The sequence below is a fragment of the Ictidomys tridecemlineatus genome, unplaced genomic scaffold (assembly GCF_052094955.1).
Source record: "Ictidomys tridecemlineatus isolate mIctTri1 unplaced genomic scaffold, mIctTri1.hap1 Scaffold_214, whole genome shotgun sequence".
NCBI lineage: Eukaryota > Metazoa > Chordata > Mammalia > Rodentia > Sciuridae > Ictidomys > Ictidomys tridecemlineatus.
In genome coordinates, this window is record NW_027521844.1 from 115,190 (window position 1) to 141,896 (window position 26,707).

The 26,707-nt window shown below is 35.8% G+C and overlaps 2 pseudogenes; both read right to left on the minus strand.

Annotated features, from left to right (window-relative positions):
* LOC144373029 (protein N-lysine methyltransferase METTL21D-like) overlaps nucleotides 1-17,793 on the minus strand; it is a 34,232-nt pseudogene extending 16,439 nt beyond the window's left edge.
* A 541-nt stretch (nucleotides 17,794-18,334) lies between these two features.
* The window catches only part of LOC144373030 (son of sevenless homolog 2-like), a 41,380-nt pseudogene continuing 33,007 nt past the window's right edge, over nucleotides 18,335-26,707 (minus strand).

Consider the following 26,707-nt stretch of genomic DNA (forward strand, 5'->3'; position numbering starts at 1 on the left):
TTGTCAAAATGCACAAGAGCTTTCTTTCTTTGCTCTCTGCCATGTGAGGACAAAACAAGAAGAGAATCATCTGCATATTGGAAGAGAGCCCTCACCAGCCACCAGATCTGCTGGCACCTTGATCTTGGATGTCCCAGCCTCCAAACTGTGAGATACAAATGTCTAGTGCATAAACTACCTAGTCTGGGTATATTTGTTACAGTAGTTCAGGCTAAGACAATAGCTCATGTCCCAAATCACCAGACCCTTTGCACAATCCAATTATATGCTAACAGGGGTAGCCACCTTATTTGCTGGAAATCAATGGCTAATCTGCCATATTTATCAAAATCTTAAGAAATTTTATACTTAGCCAGACTCGTGGCATACTTTCAGTGACTTGGGATGCTGAGGCAAGAGGATTGCAAGTTCGAGGCCAGACTCGGTAATTTAGTGAGCCCCTCAGCAATTTAGAGGGACTCTGTCTAAAAATAATAAAGAACTAAGGATACAACTCTTTGGTTCAATCCCTAGAACCAGACAAAAAACAAATAAAAAATATATAATGAAAAATCTAAGCTATTCTATAACTTGATTTTTGATAAATCAAAGATTCCTCAACATGCACCACCACAGTTTGCACAGGCGAGGGTGGGGAGATAAGGAAAATGGTGAGATTCTTAAAGGAGCATAAATTGGAGGCAATGGTGGTATACATGGGATTAGCAGGAAGTCTGTGAGAGAGCCTTCCAGGGGTCTGTCTGATACACCAATTTCCTGTAGAAGCAAAAGGACTAAAGATAGAGGATGGTGATGCCATTATTAAAATAAGGATGTGAAGCAGAAGAGTTAAATTTTGGAGAAATCGTGCTCAGAAATGGACATACTACTGGTTGACCAAACTGAAGAAGGTGCCAGACAGGGAGCTGAGGAGAAGAGGCCAGAGCTTGAGAAAGGAGTCTGAGTCAGAGGTCTACACAGGGTGTGTCTATAATAAGCTTGTAGTTAAAATCAAGAAAACTGAAGATCTATGAAGGAGAGTGTGTAGAGGTGAGTGGTCATAGGACAGGGATTGTGAGATATGGCAACAGAGAAAAAAGATGAATTAAAGACAACTGAGAAAGAAAAAACAGATGGCTGGGCAGAGGGGAAAACCCAAATCTCCTTAAGTCACCAGGAGGGGCATTCCAGCCCCCAAAAGGAAATAAAGAATGAGAGTCCCCATGTTCAACACTAATATTTCCAGTGAGTGTTGGTTCTGTATTCCTCATACTCTCCACATTCCTTCTCACAAGTGAATTTAGAAACTAAGTCTAATGTATCACCATTAATGTTAAAGATTTACTGCTTTCTGAAAACCAGGGACTTCCATCCTGATCTAGGTTGTATTAATTTGAGACCAGAGCTTCTTATCATTAGTAACAACACATTTGGGAGGAGGTCTTCTCTCATTTTTATAGAATAAGGGACAGGTATTCAGTTGCACAAAGATGGCACTACTGCATATAACCCACTTGGAGACAGACATACCAAATATGAACCTGGCATATGAAAGGCAGGTTGGAAATATCAATGTATGAAATACAAATGAAGCTGTATGACCATCCACATATTTAAGAATTGTTGTTTCTAAGGCCAAAGCAGAAAACATTTCAATATTTCACCTTTATTCATTCTCTTTTTTTTCAATTATTCCTGAAATTCTGGTATTTCCCTGGGCCTTATCATGGATGTTCAATCCATCTGTACATTTGGGGTGATTTATAAGACTTAATCTTTCAATATCTACCCATTACTCCCTCAAACCTAGTTATTATATGATGATTTCACATATCTAATCAGGTTTGCAGTGTGTGGTTGCTCAGGCTGGTTACTGCAAAGAGCACCATTGAGAGGGGATGTCATTCACACAGGAGACATTGTTACTGTTTTGAAGTTAAAGCAAAAAAATTCAAGTTATAACTGTTGACTCTAAAGTTGTATGATTGTGTACATAACAATTTTCTGACAGAAGGCAATAAAATCTGTAGTTCTCATAAACTTACCTCATTACAACATGAAGTTTTAAGAAAAAGGGTCTCTTTATGATGTGTACCAAGGTGCTATGTGGACTGAAGAGCCTTGACTTCATCAGGATGCTCTATGGACACCTATCTGACTTGCAACATCTTAGTCTAGCTCTATGATAGTTCCTGAAACCATCCCTTCCCCTCAATTCCTACTGCTACTGCCTGAGTGCAGACTCCACTTTCCCTGTCTCTTTTCTGGCCATGGTTAATGCTTCCTTCCTGATCTTTTTATGACATATCTAATCCTATCTAGTCCACCCTTCCTACTGTCAGAATGATTTTTCTACAATAATTTGACCAGGTGACTTCTCTGCTTAAAGTATTTAAATACTTTCTTATTGCTTACAGAATTCAATTTACACTTCTACATATGACATATAGGTGTTCCATATTCTTCCCCTGCCCTCGAGCCTACCTATGAGTTACTTCCTCCACAATGATCTAACCACACAGAAACCAAGTTTGATATGCTTGCACTACTTGTCTATAACATTTCACAGGTTGTCCCATGAGTTTCAATTTATCCTTCAAAAATATCAGCACAAGTCTCCTCCATGAACTCTTCCCTTACCATTCAAGTAAAATTGACCATACTTCCTTTGCACTGCCACTATAACTGATTTATATCTTTATTATTACAATTATCCCAAAATCACAATGATTTTTTTCCTATGTCTCTCTTATTATGGGTGAATGGACAGTTTAAGGATATGAGATACATCTTATTGATTTATTTGTCCCTAATATCCAAGAGAGTGATGTGTATCCCTGATACTTAGCATAGAGCCTGTTGATTGAATGGAATGGAAAAAAAAAACATTGAGTTTCAGAGAAGCCATAGAGGGAGGCTTTGATAATGAGATAAGGGAAAAGAACCATATTGTGGATTTTATATAAGTTGTTCTAGACTCTTTATACATAGGACCTTAGCTTTGAGTTAAATCTGGAGAAAATGCAACAACAATGAACTACATTTCATTTGCTGTTTGTTCATTTATGTAAGTATTCTGAAAGGTCTCCAGAAACTTCTCTGCTAAGTTCTGCCCTCTGAAGCCTCCAAAAGTCTGCCACACTGGGCTCTACATGTTTTCACAAGTGGACTACTTCTCTTTTTTGGTACATTCTGCTGTGAACTACCAAACCAGTAATGTCCTAAACATTATTGATGTCAAACAGGATTTTTTTTTAATGAGAGTAACCTCTTGATTCTTTCCCCCTGTGACTGCTTACTCTCTTCTGTGGCAATGGTGGAGTCTAAAAGATAAAATGAAGAAATCTGGGTGAGCTGGACCTAGTGGTACATAATTGTAATCCTAGCTATTAGGGAGGCTGAGACAGGAGGATTGCAAGTTCCCGGCCAGCCTCAGCAACTTAGTGAGACTGTATCTCAAAATAAAAAATAAAAAGCCTGGGGGGAAAAACTCAGTGGTAGAGCAACCCTGGGTTTAATCCCCAGTATGTCCCTGACCAACAAAATAAATAAATAAATAAATCTGAGTGAGATATAAAAGTAAACCACAGGCACACTGCTATTAACTTGGAACTCTTTCTTTTTGACAACTGAAGATTATGTTTTCCTGGATCATGTTATATGCCGCTTACTTAGGACAGTGTCTTAAGTATCCCTCCAGCTTGCAAGAGTTTACCAGTCTGAAGTCTCAGAATGAAACAGTTGGGAGATTGCCTTCTTCCCTACCTTTGTTCCCATACATTACCTAGCTTAACTATAGTCACAATGCTAGTCAGTAGGTACCATTCTCACTTTACAGAAAGGAGAGCATTCAAAGAGTTTAAATGGCCTAAGGAAATACAGCTAGATTAGATAGTAATCAAGTGAGCTGCTTTCTTTAGAGAAAAATAGACTATTCAAGCTTGGGTACATAAAGGGAAGGTGATCATATCTAGAACTTAAATGGAACTGTCTTCCAGAGTTAACTGGGAATTCTGTTCCTACCAGCTATACAACACTTCTCCATTTTGCTCCTGTTCCTTGGAATCCCAGGTTAGCAACCAGACACTTATTTTATAAGGGCAGAGAGTAAATAGACTGAATATGTGTATCTAGTACATACCTGAAAATAAAAAGCAAATTCTGAACAATTAAAAAAAATCCTGTAACAAAATTTAGAAATACAATAGCTATTTTACAAGAACATCATTATACTTACACAATAAATGTCACTGAAATCCAAAAACATTCTCTGGTTAAACATTTGTTACTTGTGAGAATGTTCAACTTGTTTGTCCTGTTTGTAAGTTTCTAGATTTCAGTCCTGTGTTCTATTGCATGAGATTATTCTTTACACTCATTCTGAATGCTAAGTGTAAAGCTTCTCATTTAAGCTTTGGATAAATCATGCTATTCTTATTTAGATCACTTTAATATGAAACTGTTCTATACATGCAGTACAAACAGATTTTCAGAACACATTATTTTGGGGGTGGGGGAGGTTAACTGGTCTTTAACCCAGGGGCACTTTACCATTGAGCTATATCCCTAGCCCTTTTTTATTTTTTGAGATGGGTTCACTAAGTTGCTGAAGCTGGCCTTGAACTTGCCATCTTCCTGCCTCAGCCTTCTGAGCCAGTGGGATTATAGTGTGCACCACTGCACCCAGTTCAGAACACATTCTTTAAAAGAACAAGATCGAGTATTGAATGGTAGGTATACAGTATTGTTGGTACTTTAACTATAACTCTGACAATGATTTATCTAAGCAATAATGAGCCAATATATGGGCCTGGAATTTAAGTAGATTAACAAATGAGTTAACCTTCGAAAAATTACTGAAGATTTCAAAGTACTTGGGCTGGGGTTGAAGCTCAGCAGTAGAGCATTCGCCTAGCATGTACGAGGCACTGGGTTTGATCCTCAGAACCACATTAAAAATAAATAAATAAAAATAAAGATTAAAAAAAAAGAAAGTACTGACCCATCAAGAGTTTAATCAACTGCCAGAGGTAGCTCAATAGAACTAATAACCTGAAAGAAATTTGTTAACTACTCATTTATGTCTTGAGCTGTATCTAGCAATGTTTTCATCCTTGTGAATATTAAAAAAAGGTGAATTGATTCTTTATCAAAAGAAGTTAATAGATGTAATAAGAATTTTTAAAATTAAGACCAGCTGTTTAGTATTCACAATGATCTTTTCTATCAGTAGATAATAAAAAGGCTTGAAAGTTTAATATGTAGTAGAGCATATGTGTTACTTAACACTGCAGAGCAATTTAAGTTTTCTCATGTTGTCTGTTGATAGGTAGCTCGAGGAATTAGTTAAGACTTTGCATCCTATCGCATACTTATTACACACATAGTAAAAGACCATTCATCTGAAAGCAACTGCTATGAAGCTCCTTTATAATTAATAGATCTAAACTCTGAAAATATTGTTATATAGACCTTAGAATTATGACCTTCTGCTGTACTTTAATTACTTGCTACCTAACTGCTCTCAGGTTTAACAGGGATAAGAACTAGAAGGCAGAATTGGCTAAGGGTTGGGGTCAATAGAATGTTAATCTTGAAGCTCCAGCCAGCACACCCCGACTCCCTATTTAAAGAAGGTAATTTCTTTCTTTCTTTTTTTTAAAAATATTTATTCTTAAGTTTTAGGTGGACACAATATCTTTATTTTACATTATGTGGTGCTGAGGATTGAACCCAGTGCCTCGTGCATGCTAGGCAAGCACTCTACCACTGAGCCACAATCCCAGCCCCTAAAGAAGGTAATTTCTTTGATCCTTGGCTTTTGAATGCTCATGGCACTTGCTTTAAAATTGTAAAAAAAAATTAAGGGTAAACAATGATTTATTTCTACCATATTTTCCTCTTTCTAAAACTGCATACTTGTTCAAATAACTGTATGGTGGAACAGTGTTCTCAATCTTCCTTTATCCCAGTTTCCTCTCCTAACAGAAAGGAATGTTTACATGCATCCTATATTCTGAAAAAGATGCCCATATTTCACACTGCAACAAATAAAATCAATTGGCATTTTCCAAATTCTCCCTGTAATTGTACCCCTACTCTAATCACATTTATTAAACTTACTGTGTGCTAAGTATCTTCATGGACTACATGTATTAAACTAATTTAACCCCCATGGCATTGCATGATATAGATACTATTATGATCCTCAACTTACACATGAGGAAAATAAGGCACAGAGAGTTTAAGTAAGTTTCCCTAGCTAACACAGCTAGTAAATGTTAGAACTGGGATTCAAATCCAGATAATCTGGTCTTAGGGCCTACCCTCTGCCATGCAGTTTTCAGAATGAATATGAGAAAAAGATTATCATGCAGATAACTCAATATAGCATATTTTAAATCTATTATTTGCAAACTATCATATCTTGCTATTAGTAGTAAATTACTTAAGAGTATCTCACAATTGATGAATACTTCCTAGGTATTTACAGAACTCCATCAACACATGAGAAATTAAGACAGTGTCTTAACTCTAATCCCTGATAGTTAAACTTAACTATTGGAAATAGTTTGAAAATCTTACTGCTTTTCTATGTAAAATAATGAAAATTAAAAGCATTTCATTTTCCATTGCTTAGTTTTCAGTAAGCTTTGTTGGCACATTTCCCCCCCTGTATTTGTATTAGGTCTCTATGGTATAAAATCTGGATATTCCACTTTTATAATGTTTGTTATCAAACAAATCAAAAATACTTTCAAATCCCAATGTTTCTTGAGGAGAAAAATCCCAAAAGGCAAATAGCTGACCTAAGATTATAGGATTGTGAGATAACCAAAGACAGGGCTTCAGTCTTTTGATGTAAAAGTGCTACTCTAATGAGAAAGGAACACTGATTTGAAAAACTAATTAAAATTAATTAGAAGTTTCAAGTCCTCAGATGTAAAACCATGTATTATGTAAAAGGTATTTTCAAGGTGAATTTAATTTTTTCAAAGGTTCACTTGAACTAATTTAGCCTCTTAAATGCCTGTATACCTGGGAAGCTGAGGCAGGAGGATCACAAGTTCAAAGCCAGCCTCAGCAACTTAGCAAGGTCCTAAGCATCTTGGTGAGACCCTGTCTATAAATAAAATACAAAACAGGGCTGGGGATGTGGCTCAGTGGTTGGGTGCCCCTGGGTTCAATCCCCAGAACAAAAAAAAAAGCATATATCCCTCTTACAGACGATATCAGTAGCAGATAAAATGTTTAATGAATTGTAATTCATGTACCTTTATGAAAGACATTCAAACGTATCAAAATGAAACAAAAATAGAGGCTTGGGTGGTAGCTCAGTTGTAGAGCTAGCATAGCTAGCATAGCTAGCATATGTGAGGCACTGGGTTTGATTCTCAGTACCACTCTAAAAATATAAATAAAATAAAGGTATTCTGTCCATCTACAACTAAAATAAACACACACACACACACACACACACACACGCCAAATATAATTTTATAAGAAAGTGATCCATGTTATCTTCTGAAAGGAGCTCATAATAGGCTTATTTAAAAAAAAACAAATTTAGTTCACCTTAAAAATCTAACTGTGATTAATTCAAAATAGATTCTATTTTTACAACTTCCTTCCTATAAACTATTAAACACAAAGAGAAGTAATGCCACCTACAGGGAACCTTCAGAACAAGTTATACTTCTATGACTCTTTAATATCCAAAATCTAAGTTAATATCATATGTAATGTCACTGAACAAGGAAATTTTCAAGAAAAGGGGTAAAAGAATTGAAAAGGTGTGTGATATAAAAAAAATCCCACTAACATTATGGATTATCAATATTTCTTAAAAGTAACCTAACTTCAAATTCACCTAACATGATTCACAGACACTTGGTTAGAAACTGCAGCAGGTTAAGATGCAAAGCTACACAACCTCAAAGGTCTTTAAAGTTACAGCTAGTAGAAAGACTCAAGTCTTTGGAGAATAAACCTGTGACAGTTTTCTTTTTCCAACTGTTGGATCACCCTTTCCTCTTGAGTAGCATCACCTTTACCTTCTTGGCTAAATTCTCTAAATTTTTAGGCATTTTAATAGTCCATTTCACTTTCTAAAGCTCATTCCTATTTTTAAGTCTCCTATTTCATAGACAATTATAAATCAAAGTTTTTCCTCTTTATGTAGCATATGCCTACTCTAACCACAGATGATTTCATTTTTATATACTCTCTGCTGTCTTCCCTGGCTAAAAGAGGTTTCCTTATTGCAATGGTTTCATTTAGGCTAAATTTTAAAACAATCTGGAGTCCTTTAGCAACAATACCACACCTCTAACTTCCTTGGATTGGGATGGGGCTTGAGTATGGATTTTGTGGCTTTCAATTTTACAAGTGATCTCTCATGCAGCCTTGTTTGAGAAATAATGCCTTACTGTGGATTGTAGCCCTTTACCTAATTGGCTCCAACAGCACTCCTAAGTGGTTTATGGGTTCCAATGTGCACAGTGGCAACCCCTATTGCCCTCCTGGCTTGTTCTTGAGCTGTTTCCCCAGTCACTAGCTGTGCCTTGAGACGGACAGTTAGCTATATGGTAGCTGACCCCCAGGTAGTGGCATCATACCTCATTCGTTTGCTGCAGCTAACCCCCAGCCCCAAATTATGCTGTTGTAGAAGCTTTCTAGCTCCCAGCTCATGGATCAATTCTGGATCAATCCTCAGGCTGACAGAGTCCAACTGCTAAACAGTGCCCACATCACCCCTCCAATTCTGTCTCCATGCCCTGGAATAAAACAACTGAGTTAATCTGGATAAATCCAAACAGAGGAGAAAATGTTGGTCTTCCCTTGTTACAATCATCTTGAATCTTGAGTATTGCCTCAGGCATCCTTCCTATGGTTTCTGAGTGCAGATACATTGTTTCCTCCCCCACACAATGGAGAATCCAAAGGACTAAACCTCATTCCCAAACACTGTATTCCTCCAAGAGGGAAATTCTCCCAAGGCTTCCATGATAGTTGGTGATAGAGCAAGTTCTTTAATTGGTAGCCCTCAGTAAGCTCTCTACAGTAAGCTCTCTACAGTACTCATTGGTACTGACACTAGTGGCTATTTGATCTTGTGGAACTGGCATGTTATGATGCCAATGTTGATATTTCAGAATGGGATGGGGGAAATCCCATTTGATTTTGTTACAAATCACTTTTATTGTCAGTGCCTTAGGTAAATTCCCCAGAAATACAATGAGATAAAAGTATGCAAGTGATTTATTATGCAAGTGATAAGTAAAGGGGTGGTACTAGCAAGGCAGGGAAGGCAAGCAGGGATGATTTCAGCAAATTTGTGTGGAAGCTGACTTCAGTCTGATTCACTCAGAAAGTTTTAGACTATAAATAGCACGTTTTTGAGATAAAGGAACTGGGCTTTCATATAGTAAATCTATGGGTACACTTCATGCCAAAGACTCACAAACACTATAAATTAAAAACCACAGTGAAGAAAGGAGGGCATAAAAATTGGAAGATGAAAAGGGATGTGAGAAATCCAGCTAGACTATTACAGTCAACGTCAAGTTTATCTTCACAATTCCATAATATTTTGGAACAAGCCAGAAAGTTGTCATTTGTCCTAAGACCTCACTAATGATAGATAGTGCTATCTGTAACTACCAAAAGCATCACACATTTAGGTTACACGAACTGCCTAGGGGGAAAAAGTGCTCAATGAAATGCTAGGGCAATATGAACAAAGTATTTTGACAAAAAACAAAGCAAACTTTAAAGACTAAAGTAAGCCTGAAAGGAGAGAACTATTTCCTTTGCTTTGATCCTCAAAGTCTCTAAACAGGGCTGTTTTTGCTCTTTCTGGAAGGCAGTCACCTGCTTTAGACGTTTATTTTCTTTAAAGCTATTTCTGAAACATTCACAAAGTCACAGGGTCTCAAAATCAATGTTTATTTTAACACATAAAATGTGACATCTAGCACCAATGCCAGTAAATACCAGAATTTCATCTGGTCACCACTCTGGAACCAGTGTAATGGAAGTCCTTGACTTTCAGTCCATGTGTGCTGAAGATTATCATAACACCAAATAGAAATGACACAGCATAAAAATAATTTGATAGATATGTATACAACTACATTTTTTGTAGTTATGCAATAATCTTTTACTGTTTCATGTAAACAAGTTAACTTAATACCAGTGTTCTTAAACCAGATTTTCCTGGAAGACAATCACAAAGAAAAATGCATGAGCTATACCAGTGAATAACCCTGGAACTGGGCTTTCCATTCTCACTCCATTCCCAAATGAAAAATTTTGTAAAGGTACCTTTTGTTTCCCTAATCTCTTATTTTTTCTTCTTTGTAACTAATTATAATATTGTTCACTATTTAGAGTACTTACATATTTATTTGAAAAGAATAAAACTTTGGTAAATGTAAGTATACAAGACAATAGTTTTGTTTTTTAAGTAAAAGGACAATTAAGCATTAAAGATACCATATGAAGCAAAAGACAAAACTATTGCCTAATTATGTAAAAGTGAAATATTTAAAATTTACTTATTCCCAAGGCAAACTAATGTTTACTGGTTTGAATTTAGAAAATTATTCGATAGTGATATACTTCTAAAAATTGCATCAGTTTACCTCTAGTTTCCTGAAAATGTGTCAAATCAACCATGTTGCTTCACTATTTACTTTTGGCAGATTTTAGCCTAATCCTAATACCAGTTTTTATTTGAGTAACTGATCTCAATATTTCTTTTAAGCAGAACTTAATGCTGAGGCTAAGTAAACCTAAGATGGATTTCAGGCCCACTGAAAGGCAGGCAGTCATTTTTCATATTGCAGGCAGACCATGGTGGTTGTCATCCATATATCAGACCTCTAAGGACATGCTGGAAAAATCTGTAAACACAATCTTCCCATGCTGTATTCACATGCTTCATTCACATCTTTAGCTTACCCAGGTTGTTAGAGGTTTGGGTAAGATGACTAAAAGTTTCATGACGGCAATTTCTATAAGAAAAAAAAAAGTTCACCAACTATTTATGGAGTACTTAATACTAAGCAATATGCCCAGCAGTGGCTAAATGAAAGTCAAATGAATAACCAAGTATAATGTTTAGAAAGTTTTAAGCTGACACATGTTAATGCTGCAAGCAACTAAGGAAAAAAAAAGATATACTGGACATTATCAAAATTCAAAACCTTTTTGCTATAAAAGACATAATACCAAAACAAGAAAGACAACCTGCAGAATAGGAGAGAGTATTTTGCAAATTGAACATCTGATGTTCAGTATCCAAAATGTTCTCTTAGACTTAATGAAAAGACAAATAACTCAATTTGAAAATGGGTCAATGATATCTTGTCAAGTGAGACAAGATAGTCAACATCTTTAATCTTTAGTTATTAGGGAAATGAAAATAAAAAACATAAGATCTGCCGGGGGCAGTGGCGCATGCCTGTAATCCCAGCAGCTCAGGAGACAGATAGGAGAACTGCAAGTTCAAAGCCAGCCTCAGCAACAGCGAGGTGGTAAGCAACTCAATGAGACCCTGTCTCTAAATAAAATGCAAAATAGGGTTGTGGATGTGGCTCAGTGACTGAGTGCCCCTGAGTTCAATCCCAAGCACACCCCCCCAGAAACAAACAAACACAAGATCCTATTTCACACCTCCTAAGATGGCTGTAGTTAAAACGATGGACAATGGCTTAGGAATACAGTTTGTCAATTCCTTAAAATGTTAAACACAGAGTTCCCATATAACCACTCCAGGCATATACCTAAGAGATCTGAAAAGATGCTCACACAAAAAAAACTTCTACATAAATGTTCACAGCAACACCACTCATTACAGCTAAAGACTGAAAAAGTAAAATGCCACCAAATGATGAATGGATGGACAAGATGTACACATTCATACAAATAAATATTTTTTAGACATAAGAGTAAAAGCATGCCACAATATGGATAAACCTTGAAAACACTGTCTGTGTTGAGTAAAGAAGCTAGACGTAAGAGACCATATAATGTGAATAATTCATGACATGAGCACAATAGGCAGATAAATAGAAATAGAGGTTAGTGACTGCCAGGGGCTAGAGACTGGGGAGAAATGAGTGACTGCTAATGGTATGGAGTTTCTTTTGAGAAAGATGAAAATTTTGTTCTGTGAATATATTTATACTGAATTGTATACTTCAAAAAGGTGAATTTCATGGTATGGGAATTATTATCAATTAAAAAAAATGAAGCAAGGTGTTGTGGCACACTCCTATAATCCAAGCAGCTTAGGAGGCTGGGGCAACAGAAGGATTGTGAGTTCAATGCCAGCCTCAGCAACAGCGAGGTGCTAAGCAATTCAGTGAGACCCTGTCTCTACATAAAATACAAAATAGGGCTGGGGATGTGGCTCAGTTGTTGAGTGCCCCTGAGTTCAATCCCTGGTACCAAAAAAAAAATATATATATATGTATATATATATATATATTTTTAGGAACCCAAAATCTTTATGCCTCAAAAATTTCTACTTGTAAAACTGTATAATGCTTTAGTTAAAACTGAATCCCTTAGCTGGCTGTGATGATGCACGCCTGTAATTCCAGTGACTTGGAATGCTGAGGCAGGAGGATCACAAGTTTGCAGTCAGCCTGAACAACTTGATGAGACCATGTCTCAAAAAAAAAAAAAAAGACTAGTAGCTCAGCAACATCTGTCTGGGTTCAATCCCCAGTACCAAAATCAAAAACTGGATACTTTAAGGCATAAAACATTTTAAAATTTTTGTCACATTTATAAAAGGTGCTGGAGTTACAAAATAGATGAGATACAGTTGTACAAGTTAAAAACTGTAGGTGTCACAGATGCAACTTGCATAAAATGTGATTGTTATATCATGTAAAGGAAGCACCAAACAAGGGGAACAAAAATGAATTCTAGGGCTGGGGTTGCGGCTCAGGGGTAGAGTACTCGCCTTGGATGTGCAAGGCCCTGGGTTCGATCCTCAGCACCACATAAAAATAAATAAATAAAATAAAGGTATTATGTACAACTAAAAAAAATGAATTCTATTTAATTAGGTGCATTTTTCTTTATAAACAGATCGGTCTATTTTTTTTAAAGAGAGAGTGAGAGAGAGAGAGAATTTTTAAATATTTATTTTTTAGTTCTCGGCAGACACAACATCTTTGTTTGTATGTGGTGCTGAGGATCGAACCCGGGCTGTACATATGCCAGGCAAGCGCATTACCGCTTGAGCCACATCCTCAGCCCCAGATCTGATTACATTTTACTTTGTTAAAAATAATTTGAATGACTGAAGAAAGTTCACAAAAGTATGAACTGGCATTTTAAAATCTGAGTTAAGAGAAACTACAATATAAAGAGCTAAGTCACCTGTCTGGGTTAATGCCCAATGCTATAGTCTGAATTAGTGTCTCCAAAGGGCCCATATATTAAAGGAGGAAGTGAAATCTTTTGAGATGAAACCTTGTGGGGGAGGTCTTCTGGTCATCGGGGATGTGTTTTCCATAGGACTCTGCCCTTTCCTCTTTCTTTCCTTTTCCTTCCCAGCTATGAGGTGATTGGGCTTTCTCTGTCATGACATACTGCCTTGTCATAAGGCAATGGAGCAAAAGGATTACAGACTAGAAATGTCAGCCAAAATAAACTTTTCCTCTTTTTAAGTTGTTACCTCAGGCATTGTTACATTAACTGCTGCTTACTAACACATCCCATTACAAAGCTATATTAAAAAAAAGCCTGCTGGGCCGGAGGTTTAGTTGAGTGGTAGAGTGCTTCCTTCCACATGCAAGACCTTGACTTCAATCCCCAGCACAGCATGAAAGAAAACAAAAATCCTGCCTTACTTAGAACAAGAACCAAAGGCAAGACAGATAAGTGATCTTAATCCTGAGTCAATGCCTGAGTTCATTGAAGAGTCATAGCTGTTTTACCACATCAAAATCAAGGCCTTGACCACACACAAGCCCAGAAACAGTGACCAGATGATGAAATATCCTCAGAAGATGAAGAACTGGGAATGTACTTACTGATTTTTTCTTTCTGATGTATATAATATGAATATCTTCACTTCGATACTCTTCATCATGTTTTTCCAAGGGAATTTTTTCAAAATCAAAGTCTAGCTGAAGCAGCTATAAATTTAACAAATATACTTTAAACTCAATAATATGAACAGACCTGTGATAAAGAAGGTACAATGGTGGCTATCTTTGTAGGAATACTGATTAGGAAGGGGCACTGTGGAAACCTTCTGAGGACTTAGAAATGTATATTTTTATGCTGGGTAGTAATTATGTGGCTGAGTGCTTGATATATATGCATTTAACTATGTTTTACCTCAATAAAAATTATTTTAACTATATAAAAATTAATTAAGAGTCCCAAAAGCTCAGTAATATTCTTTATATTCAGGAAAAACATGAAGGCTGGGGCTGTAGCTCAGTGGCAGAACACTTGCCTAGCATGAGTGAGGAACTGGGTTCAATCCTTAGCACTGATGAAAAAAATAAATAAAAATACATCTACATCTATTAGTACAAAAAAAATTTTAAAAAATTTATCATATATTATCTGAGGCAGTCATATTCTTGTTTTCTCATTAACCAAAGCAGTCCATCAGCAGACAAAAGTTGCAGAGCTATACAGATGTACAAAAAGATTTACTTGTAATGGGATGAATTTTTGCCCATAAAAAGGGCCTGGGTCACCACTGGGGGAAAAAGATTAAAAGATATGTAAGATGTTATGTATTGGGTGCAGTGGGGCATGCCTGTAATCCCAGCAGCTCAGGAGACCAAGACAGGAGGATCTCAAGTTCAAAACCAGCCTCAGCAATGGCGACAGGTTAAGCAGCTCAATGAGACCCTATCTCTAAATAAAATACATATCAGGACTGGGGATGTGGCTCAGTGGTTGAGTGCCCCTGAGTTCAATCCCCTGTACCAAAAATAGCTATGTACTACATTTGCAACTTCCTGTGAATCTTTCTGACTATTAATTAAGTCCCTAAAAACAGGTATGTAGGTCAGAGGTTTCATAAAAATGTAGAGAAAAACAGAGAAGTACAAATTTATCACCTCCTCATTTCTATCATGAATTCTCTTTTTTAAAATATTTATTTTTAAGTTTTAGGTGCACACAATATCTTTATTTTACATTTATATGGTGCTGAGGATCGAACTCAGTGCCTCATGCATGCTAGGCGAGCACTCTACCACTGAGCCACAACCCCAGCCCCTCTATCATGAATTCTCTAAAAGCACTATATGTATCACTGATATGTTCCCCACAGCCAACAATTAAGAAATATTAAGAACTTTCTCAGAAAAGACAGTGTCACCATTATTATTTTACACGGTTCTGTAGATACAATATCAACTAATTAGATAAAAAATAAAGGATGAGAATAGAAAATGGGGATGGGCTTTGTGGAATAGTGGATTTTAAAGAGTCCCCTACTGGCTGGGTTCATACAAACAGATTGTCCAAATCTCCAAAATTTCCATAAAATACTAGATTAGTCATATATAGCCTCCCTGAAGGGTACTCACTACAAAGATACATCTTATAGTCCTTACCTCAACATATTTTTTCTCAATTTCTGGATTTTCCCCCATTGTACGTTGTTCATAGCAACATATGATACAAGTTTTAGATCCACTGAGATCTTTCAGTGTTTTCAGCAATGGTTCCAAAGACTATAAAATAAAAACGTATTTCATGACTTCAAAAATTTTCTATTAAGAGAAGGTTAGGGGAGTAAAAGGATTAATTCCCCTATTATTAATTTTTGAATCAATACAACAAAGTACATGTAGTTAACATTTTCTAATAATGATTGGTAAACTCCTCTTAATAATTAATTATTGGCCTGGGTGGTGGCTCAGTGGTAGAGCACTTGCTTAGCATGAATGAGGCACTGGGTTCAATTCTCAGCACCGCATCAAAATAAATGAATAAAATAAAGTCCATCAACATGTAAAAAATTTTTTAAAAATTAATTATTATACTACAGTTTTCAGAAAAAGAATTCAAGTGACTGTGTTTTGAAGTTCCCATGGAAATAAACGAATAGTGTTGATTTCACTCTTAAAAGTAATTTCACTTACTCTAATTTAATGTAGGATTTAAACAATCAACAATTTTTCCTACAAAAGTAAATCTGAACTTAACTTGAACATGGATTGGCTCAATGCTCATTATTTTAAATATAAATGATACCCACAATGCTATCATAAACCAATATTTAAAGAAAAATATTGCAGTGGCACATGCCTGTAATCCCAGCAGTTTGGGAGATTGAGACAAAAGGATCCTGGGTTCAAAGCCAGGCTCAGCAATAGCAAGGCGCTAAGCAACTCAATGAGACCCTGTCTCTAAATAAAATACAAAATAGGGCTGGGAATATGGCTTAGTTGGTCATGTGCCCCTGAGTTCAATCCCTAGTTCCAAAAAAAGAAAAGAAAAAAGAAAAATATTTGATCTAGTAAATCTTGCCACAAAACCATGATTTTTTTTTAAAAATGCAACTTAATTCTCCTGGTGAAACATTTCATTGGGAACAACTAAGGGCAGAGGTGGGAGGCTAAGGGGTGATTTTAGGGCTAGAGATGTAGCTCAGTAGTAGAGCACTCACATGTGTAAGGCCCTGGATTTGATCTACAGCCCCCCTAATGTCTGCCATCCCCTAAAAAGTTTTTTTTTTTTAAAAAGGTTATCATAGCTTTTCATAACAGATCCAAGTGGTAAAATCCTTTAAAACTTTTGAAGAAGCCTCTAATAAAATGCATATAACACTCTTCTAAACATGATTTGCAGGTATATATGAATGTATATACATAGTCTCTTGTGACTTTTGTTTTATTTTTGCTACAACCATCTATCATCCATAGACAAATATCCTGAATTCAGAGATGTTAAAATGTGAAGAAATGTAGTTTCAGAATACAAAAAACAGTTAATTGATTAGAGAGATTTCACTCACTGAACATTTACCTCCTCGTAGTATATGCAGTCAGCCATCAGTATGTAGTCTGGTGGAGAAGGAAAGTCTTCTATTTCTTCCCCCCTTCAAAATGGCAAACAAGTATTTTAAACTGTTAATAATTTAAAATACTCTTGCTTTATAAGCAAGAGCCAATAAGCTCATTTCGTATTATCATGGCTTTAACGAAATACAATTTAAAACAAACTATGAATTGTTATTTTAAAACAAGCTGAAAGGCCATACAAACCATTTCAGTACCTTGGCTTTAACAGAACCAGTGACAAGATGTTTGTTCATATTAATATTCATCTTCAGCAAGTCTTGCAATTCCTCAAGATCAGTGACCACAACATCTGCCCTATAAAATAACGTTGATTGAGGGGTAAGCACAGGGTGGGTAACTGGCAATATGAGTTTCAAAGCAAAGCGATGTCCCCTCCCTTCAATTCTTACCTGAGGGTAGCAGCCATGAGTCCCACCGCCCAGGTGCCTGAGCCCAACTCCAGCACCGACCGCCGGCTCAACACTTGGGCCCCATCTCCGGAAAACCCCGGCGTTTCCAAGTATTTAGAGAGCACAATGGCAGCATCCCAAACAACGCAACCCACACCACCGGAGTCATACCGCTGCAGTCGTAGTCCCATCCCGCTTCTCCAGAACTCTCACAAAGCTCCGCAGGGGACCCTCCACCACCGACTCCACAGCAGCCGCCATCTCTGCCGGCTAAAGGGTGCCGCTCCCTTAGTGACGACTCATCTGTGTGCCGCTCACAGGCCAAGCCTTGAGAGGGGCCCGCGCCTCCTAGTGGCGGACTTGGCACCTCGCGCGTGCGCAAGTCAACAAAGCCCAGAAGGCTGCAGCACCTTGGGTGTAACCCAGCACTAACCGCCCTCTTCCATTCCTTCTCCTGTAAAATGCACCTGGCTTGAGGAACAGCTAGTTTAAGTCACTTTCCCAGATAAAACTAATATAATCCGCTCTGTGAAAAAACAAAGCAAACACTGGAGCATTTTTACGTGGTTAGAGATTGACTCATACTGTAGTTACCTTAAATCCAGGCAGCTTACCAAAGGTGTCTATTATCTTTCTCAGGAAGTTTCCAAGTGTGCTCCTACTTTTTCCATATGAATGCATAAAAAGGATTGCTGGAAACTTGCAGCTTGCATTTACCAGTTAAAATTTTTTTTAATCCCTCTAAAATTTACATCATATAAATTATTTGGGATTATGTAGTTTTAAGTTGCATGAAATAACTCAATGTGTGTATACATATATCTACAGTACTCTAATATCCCCTTGTTCTTTACAATGAAAACACATTTTTTAAAAAGTCTTTTAAAAATTAAGACTGAGGTGATTTAATTAATCTTGTTAAGAACTCTGATACAAAGCACAGTAAAAGGCCACAGACCAGTAAATAAAGAACGTGGCTTTTGGCTACTTTACAACCACTGCTACAGCCTATCACATAACATACTTTTCATCACTTTGAGTGAAGGTATCCAAATGGCAAATAAAAGTTTTACTCGCTTCTGATTAAAAAGTTTAATAAAGCATTAAGTATTTGCTGGTTTAAATATTACCAATCTAAAAAAATATTTTTAAAAAATTTCAGTTAACACAAGATTTATAGAGAAACTCACTAGGTTTTGAAGGCAAGGCAGTTGGTTCCTATGCCATAAGAACTTTTCCTCTGAACATATGAATTAGTAAAGTAGCAGATTGTATTATAGACCTCAAGTCATTTAAATTTATATAGGTTATTAACATTATCTTTAAATATACAATATAAACAAAACTGTACATACATGGCATATTAACTTTGTGTTCCAAAGCAATAGGCAACTTTTTGCAAAAACAAAAGGCACATCTGAATGAGATACATGCCCTTTGTTTCCTCTATAATTGGGTTATGTATTCTTTGTTTACATTTTGACAAAATAATATACACAGTGCATTCTATTATTTTCATTACACATTTCATTTTTGTCTTCAGCAGCAAATACTGGCATTTAAGACATGGCATTAAAGAATTTAAGAACAGTGGGTGTTATTCACAATTCTCCTAGATGTAAAAACTACAAGTAAAAATCTTCCAGAAGATGGTCAAAGAGATTTAAAAATCAGTAACACCATACACCTCTATATTTGTGTAAATTCATTACCTTAAAAAAAAAGGCCTCTATTAGTCAAATTTGAAAAATTCCACAAAAACACTATCCCCTTTCAGTGCAAACAAAGTCACTTTAAACCATATTTTAGCAGAGTCTACAGTGCAAATATAAATTCATTATACTGGCCTTTTGGCAGCACTGAGGATCCAAGACAAGGCAATGCAACTGATCACCTGAGGATATTGGTAAAGGACTTTTGTATTTTATGTTTCCAATTCTTAAAAGCTTATTTGATCAGTAGCATTTCTGAAGAGCATTATTTGTAAAAACAAAAAACAAAAACCAAAAAAACTAAAATACTATGCCTTTTTGAATAAATTTAAAAAAAAAGCTTTACAAATACTATTCCAGTGTCAATGACTACATATGGCTAAGGTTATTGAGGAGTTTCTGCATTTTCTACCATAGACAGTCTGTACAATGGGGGATGTGAAAACTCTCACTTGTAAGTCTTTGGTGGAAGTTTTGGTAGGTGAGGGCTTGAATTCTGCCTTGGTGGAACAGGGGGAGCTTGAGGATGAGCAAGACTGTTGCGATAGCATCGACATGGTACCCTTGGAGAGGGTGTGCTAGGAGGAGTGCTTGGTGAATTTGGACATGTTCTAATGTCTCTGAGCCAGTCTGGATCTCTGTGAAGATGTCCCAGTGGAGGTGGCTGAAGATTAAACAGACAGCTTATAAAGTGTTCTGGAGGTCGAAGGCGAACTGGTGGAGGGGTATCAGGAAGAGGATCTGTTGGCGGAGGTGGAGGTGGACTATGCAGAAGTCCATTAAATGCACTGGTAGGAACAGGAACTCTGGGTTTTATCTTTGGGGGAGGAGGCTGTCTTGGTGGAATAGCAGGAGGGTCGTCATCAGATTTCACAGTTCCCTTTAAAACAAAAAGTTATATAACTATACTTCTTTTCTCCTGAAAAACTTACAAGGCAATTTTAAAAGTCTGAAAAATTCTTCACACAGAAGAATTTTTTAACTCAACACACAAATTAAATCCAGAAGCTCAAAGTAAATTAATCTGGTTTAATTATCAGATTTATAAGTACATCACTTCTAGTTTAATCAAGGGCTCTGTTTAATACTTCTACATATGAGATGTTTTAATTGAAGTCTTAGAACATAAAGCTTCAATTTATCTTGCTTTGTGTTACTATTTCATAAATTTAAGAAATTCATGAATTTTAATTATAAAAATAGGTAAGCAAAAATAATATAGAGTTTTGTAGATGTGAAAGGACATGATGTTAAGGAGACTTAATGTCCAGCTTCTCCTGATTAAGCATTTACTTCTACTTTTCCCAGTGACACTCAGAACAGTGGATTTCAAAGGGTCATCCAAGGACCAGCAACATCAGTACCAGTAGGGAACTTGTTAGAAAAGCAAATTTTTTAAAAAATTATTTGTTCTTTTTAGTTATGTATGAAAGGAGATTATATTTTGAGATATCATACATACATGGAGTATAACTTCCGATTCTTCTGGTTGTACATGATGTGGAGTCATGTATTCATTTATGAGCATAGGAAAGTTATGTCTGATTCATTCTACTGTCTTTCCTATTCCCATTCCTCGTCCCTTCCCTTCATTCCCCTTTGTCTGAGCCAGTGAATTTCTATTCTCCCCTCCCCACTGCTTATTGTGAGTTAGCAACTGCACATTGGAGAGAACACTGGGCCTTTGGTTAGAAAAGCAAATTTTTGAGCCCTCACTCCAGATCTACTGAATCAAAAACTCCAGGAGTAAGGGTTAACATATCAGGTTTTAACAAGGTTTCCAAAAATTAAATTTGAAAAGCCGATGGAAAGTTGGAAGAATCCTTCACATACTAGTACCAGAAAAAAAGTGTATTTCTGAGTCTGTGAATCAGCACCACCACCCCGCTTTTTTAAAGGAAAGTTTTTTTTATAAGAATTAAACAACTACTAAAAGCATTTTTCAAATACAACAATATAAATGTGGAAAATGATAAAGAAAAGCCAAAATACAACAAATTCATAAAAATAAAGTCCTGTCTTGAAAATCCATAAATTTTTAAATAAATTAAGGCAAATCCAGGTCCTGTTGACTACCTTTGAATTTGAAGCATCTTGGTCAAACTTTCTTCGAGGAGGAAGTGGAGGAGGAATCAGTAGCTCTTCACTTGGTTTATTTAAACTACCACACGAACTGAAGACAGACTCTAGGGAGGCAAAGATTAGTTTAACCACAATTTACAGTGCAATTAATCCAACAAAACTTCATTGCAACTGTGATCACTTCTGCCATGGCATTTATCAGACTGTAATGCCTGTTATATATTATCTATCTTCTCTTCTAAAATGTAAGCTCTCTTAGGACAGCTCATTTATTTTGTATCCCTAGTACCTAACACAGTTCCTGGTACACAGTATATATGATAGCTAAGTGAAGGCACATTATTTAGTTATGATTAATAATGAGACTCCTCCTCCAAAAGTCTTTTTAAAATCTAAAACAAAACCAAACAAAAACATGAATGTATATATGTAGTTACTTTTAGAGAAAAATTATCCTAAGCAGAAAACATTTACTCTGAAGCAGCTACAATCAGGTTCATGACTACACAGGTAATAAAATCTCCATATAGGAGACCATAAAGTAGGGTTATATATCATATAACTCTCTTTGCAAATCTCTTAATAATAAGGTATATGTTATAGAGTCACACTGAAGAAAATTTACAAAATAATAAAGTATTAGAGGAAAATTACTCCTGAACAGGTCGACTAGGTACAGAATAAGAACTATTTTCATTTTGATCAATTTCTTTTGTCTTATTTATAGGGTTTTAAAGAACTCTAAAATTATGGTCCAACTCCCCATTTAATTTTTCTCCACATTCACAGTTATTATAGAGACATTCATCATGTTTTATTTGTCATTATACTTAGATTGAGTTTGCAGGAATAAGTTGGGAAAGAAGTTGATGAATTTAGTTTTAAATATGCTAAGTGACTGCTTATGGGACATCAAAGTATAGTTTTTGTTTCCTGCTACCACAAAATAATTTTACTTTTGTCATTGACAATATGCATGACACTGTAATTGTATCATTTTTGGTTTATTAAATATTAAGCACACATTAAAAATGTTTTAAGAAATGTGATACATTAAAGAAGTCAAACATATTCCTTCTCAATATATTTTTCTGTTTTGTTTCATATCCAAATAACAATCTACAAAGTCATAAATAAAACTATCAACTCTTACAATCTAGAAGTATACATAGATTTTGTAGTTTGACAAAAGTTTTCTTTTAGATTTTATAAAACAAACTTGAAATATTCACAGTGTTCATTATTAAATGACTTTATCACATGGTCTTATTGTTTCCCAACCCTTCTGCAGTAACAGACCTTCCAGTGCACTTTGTAAAGATACTAAGTTTAAGAGTCAGATGGGTGCTGGGCCCAGTGGCGCATTCCTATAATTCAAATAACTCAGGAGGCTGAGGTGGGAGGAATGCAAATTCAAGACAACCTCAGCAACTTAGCAAGACTCTAAGGACTTTGTGAGACCCTGTCTCAAAATAAAAAATACTAAAAAGACTGGGGATGTGGCTCAGTGGTTAACTTACCCTGGGTTCAATCCCTGGTACCACCCTCCTCAAAAAGCCAAAAGGGTGAAAAGCCTAGATTTTTAATAAAATAGCAAAGAAGGTTGCTATTTTAAAAATGCTACTACAGTGTAAATGCTTATATTATCATTTAAATGATATATAACAAAATTCAAAATTTAAGAAATAAAATCAAATTCATATTAGTCTTTGTAAAAAAAATTCCCGAGACTGTTAGAATAACAGAACAAATAATAGCCTAAATTTCCTAAAATTTACTTTTGGATCATTGCTTTGATGAGTTAAAACTGTAAGGATAAAAACAATGGCACACAAATAATTTTAGAAAGATATAACTCATAATTCCTACTTCTTCAGAAAATATTAAATACCTACTGAAAGACACTACCCACCTAGTAATTTGTTAAATAACCACTCAAGATTTACTAGGTATGCATTGCAATTTTATGTAATAAAAAGGAAATTTTATGTATTGTTTGTTTAATTTTATACATTTTTGCAGACCTTCACTGATAGCGCATAAAATTTAGAAAAAATATTCCAACTAGTATTAGATTTAAATGATTCAAATTGCAAATAATACTAAGTACTGCCATTATTTTAATAAATATAAGTTTATAGAAGTTTTACTAATCAATCAATACAAAAATGATCTGGTTCATACAATTCACTGCCTGCATAATGTTTAAAAATTAAATATTCTTTGCAAAAGAGCAGATTACAAGAAATATTTTCCATTCTTATATTTTAAAAGACAAGAGTTGCTGGACGTGGTAGTGGCACACCTGAAATCCCACAGCCTCTTGAGACACTGAAGCTGGGGGATCATGAGTCCAGTCAGCCTGGGCAACTTAGCAAGACCCTGTCTCAAAATAAAATAAAATAAGGCTAGGGATGTAGTTCAGTGGTTAAAGCACCCCTGGGCTAAATCCCTAGTACCAGGAAAAAAATAAAAGACAAGAGTTTGCTACATACACAATGAATCTAAATAAAAATTAAAAAGTGGTGGCTGAAAGCCTGTTAACTTTCAGCCCAATACAACACAAATCCACATTTGTAATGTATGTATAAACAATTTAATGGAAATGTCAACAAGTCATAGCTACTACTCATCACTACTCACAGATTCTACTACACTTCAACCAGGTACAATAGATGTATGCAGCGAATGACTGTTTAGAAAATTAAAGCTATCAGAGCTATAAATAAGGAATAAATAGAGAATAGCAATTCCAAAGCATTAGGGGCATTAAAAATAGTGTATAAGATGTGATATAAACACATCTGATAATTTTAAGTCACTTTCCACTGACTTATAGAGCTATGTTTTTAAAAAAAAATTTATTTTTTCTTTTTAGTTATACATGACAGAATGTATTTTGACAAATTATACATAATGGAGTATAACTTATAATTCTTGTGGTTGTATACAATGTGGAGTTACACTGGTCATGTATTCCTATATGAACAAAGGAAAGTTATGTCTAATTCATTCTACTGTCTTTCCTATAAAGCAATGGATTTGTGTTTCTTTTAAAAAGGAAAACTTTTCTATACTGATGTATATAGTAATTTTACTGTACATTTTTTACTTCCAATCCTCTTGCAGAACTTGACATATCTCACTAGTATTTCTCAAGAATGTTACATTTTTAGCAGCCATTCATGGTCTTGGTCACTGCATTTAGATTCCCTCCTACCCCTCCACAACTGCTACATTTTTCATGATGAAGAACAAGGAGCCAGGAAAAGGGATTGACTCAGAATTGGAACTTTTTCCTCAAATACAGATATTAAATTTATTATTCCATGTCAAAAGTTGCTGCCCTGATTATGTGGACTCTGCAGTTACTTTCAGGGGTTCTGCTGGTTCAGGGACCCAACAGTTGATACGAAAAGTATACTTTTGGGAGTATTGATAAGAAGTGGGCACGGGATTCACTTTCTCATTTTCTTACCACAATCAGATTTTTATCCACCTTCTCATACATGTAGCCATGTGTGCTTCAGGGAAAGCTGACCTTACCCCTTAGCAACAGGAATAAGGCCTGATTAGTTCAAGTCTGAAAATTCCCACTAAAGAAATGGAATTACTCTATTAAACTCATCACTTAGAACTCAACTGGTCACTGAAATACCAAAGGAGATTTTTCTGGAGGCTATTAAAAAGGATATCCCTTGGACTGGGGTTGTGGCTCAGTGGTAAAGTGCTTGACTAGCATGCGTGAGGCACTGGGTTCGATCCCTGGCACCATATAAAAATAAAACAAAATAAAGGTATTGTGCCCACTTAACAACTTAAAAACTTGTGCCCACTTACAACTTGTTATTTTGGAAAAGTACTTTGCATTTTGTTTTTCAACCTTTCTCTATCTGCTGAATAAAGAAACATATAACTTTTATCATTCCTGCCAGCATTTTTATGACCTTATGGAAAAACAGCTGTAGATAAAGATGTTAATCTGGACAAAACAATGAGAGTCAAAAGGAACTTCAGTCTTTAATAACATCATTGAGCCACTGAATCAACTAGTCCTAAAGCAGCTTTCCTATACAGTTCCAATTATGTCTTTCAGAATGGGTTCTTACTGTTTAAGGTAGTCTTACATGAGTCTTTTCTTCTTTATAAACACATAGACTCATGGAAACAGAAGATATCTAAATGATGGTGGTACATATTTGATAGTTTCTGAATTTGAGTCTGACTCTATAGCCACCACATAACCACTATGTTTATACAAAGTAGACACTCAATAACCCTTGTTGTGTGAACACAATTTTATTTTCAATAAAGAGCATTTTGTTACCAGATTGTTTTCATTAACATTGGGCTATTTACTATACTGCCAAATACTGTTCTACTTGATAGCAATATAATAGTGACTTGCTTATGGAGTTTATATTCTGGTTGGAGAGAAATAATAAATATGTAAAAGTAGCATAGCTATACACCATAAGAAGAAATAATTTGTAGGAAAGGGGTTCAGGAATAGGTGGATGGGAAGCAATTTTAAACAGGTGATTGGGGAAGAACTCACTAAGGAAACACTAAACAAAAACTTGAAGGAGTCAAGGGAGCAGGCCATGATGCCAAGTAGTCAAAGAGCATTAGAAACAGAAGGAATAGCAAAAGCAGAAGTCCTAATGTAGTAATGTGCCTTTGTGTTCTAGAGGCAGAATAACTAAAGCAGTGAAGAGTAAGGGAAGAAAACAGCAGATTATTAGATCTCACAGATCAAAAGAAGCTAAGCCCTGTAAGGCCTTGTGGGCCCTATGAAGGAACTTTAACTTTTAATCTGAGTGAGATGGAAAGTTTTATATACAGGAGAGTTAAGGTCTTATTTATTTCCTAAAAGGATCAGTCTGGCTGTTGTATTAAAAACATACTGGAGGAGCTGGGGTTGTGGCTCAGTGGTAGACCGCTCGTCTAGCACGTGTGAGGCCCTGGGTTTGATCCTCAGCACCACATAAAAATAAAGAAAATAAAGGCATTGTGTCCAACTGCAACTAAAAAAAAATATTTTTAAAAAATATATGTATACTGGAGCAGGTATAACCCTAACATCCAAACCAGATACCAAATGGCAATTATCAATTATCTAGGAAAGAAAACTACAGCCCAATTTCCTGATAAATATAGATGCAAAAATCCTTAATGAAATATTAGCAAATCACATTAAAACACATATAACGAAGAAAATACACCATGACCACAAGTAGGTTTCATCCTAGGGATGGAAGGTTGGTTCATCATACACAATTCAATAAATGTAATTCACCACTTAAATAGAATAAAGAACAAAAACCATATATATGATCATCTCAATAGATACTGAAAAGGCCTTTGATAAAATACAGCAACCATTCATGTTAAAATGCTGTAGAAACTAGGGATAGAAGGAACTTATCTAGCATTATAGAGGCTGTATACAACAAACCCAAAG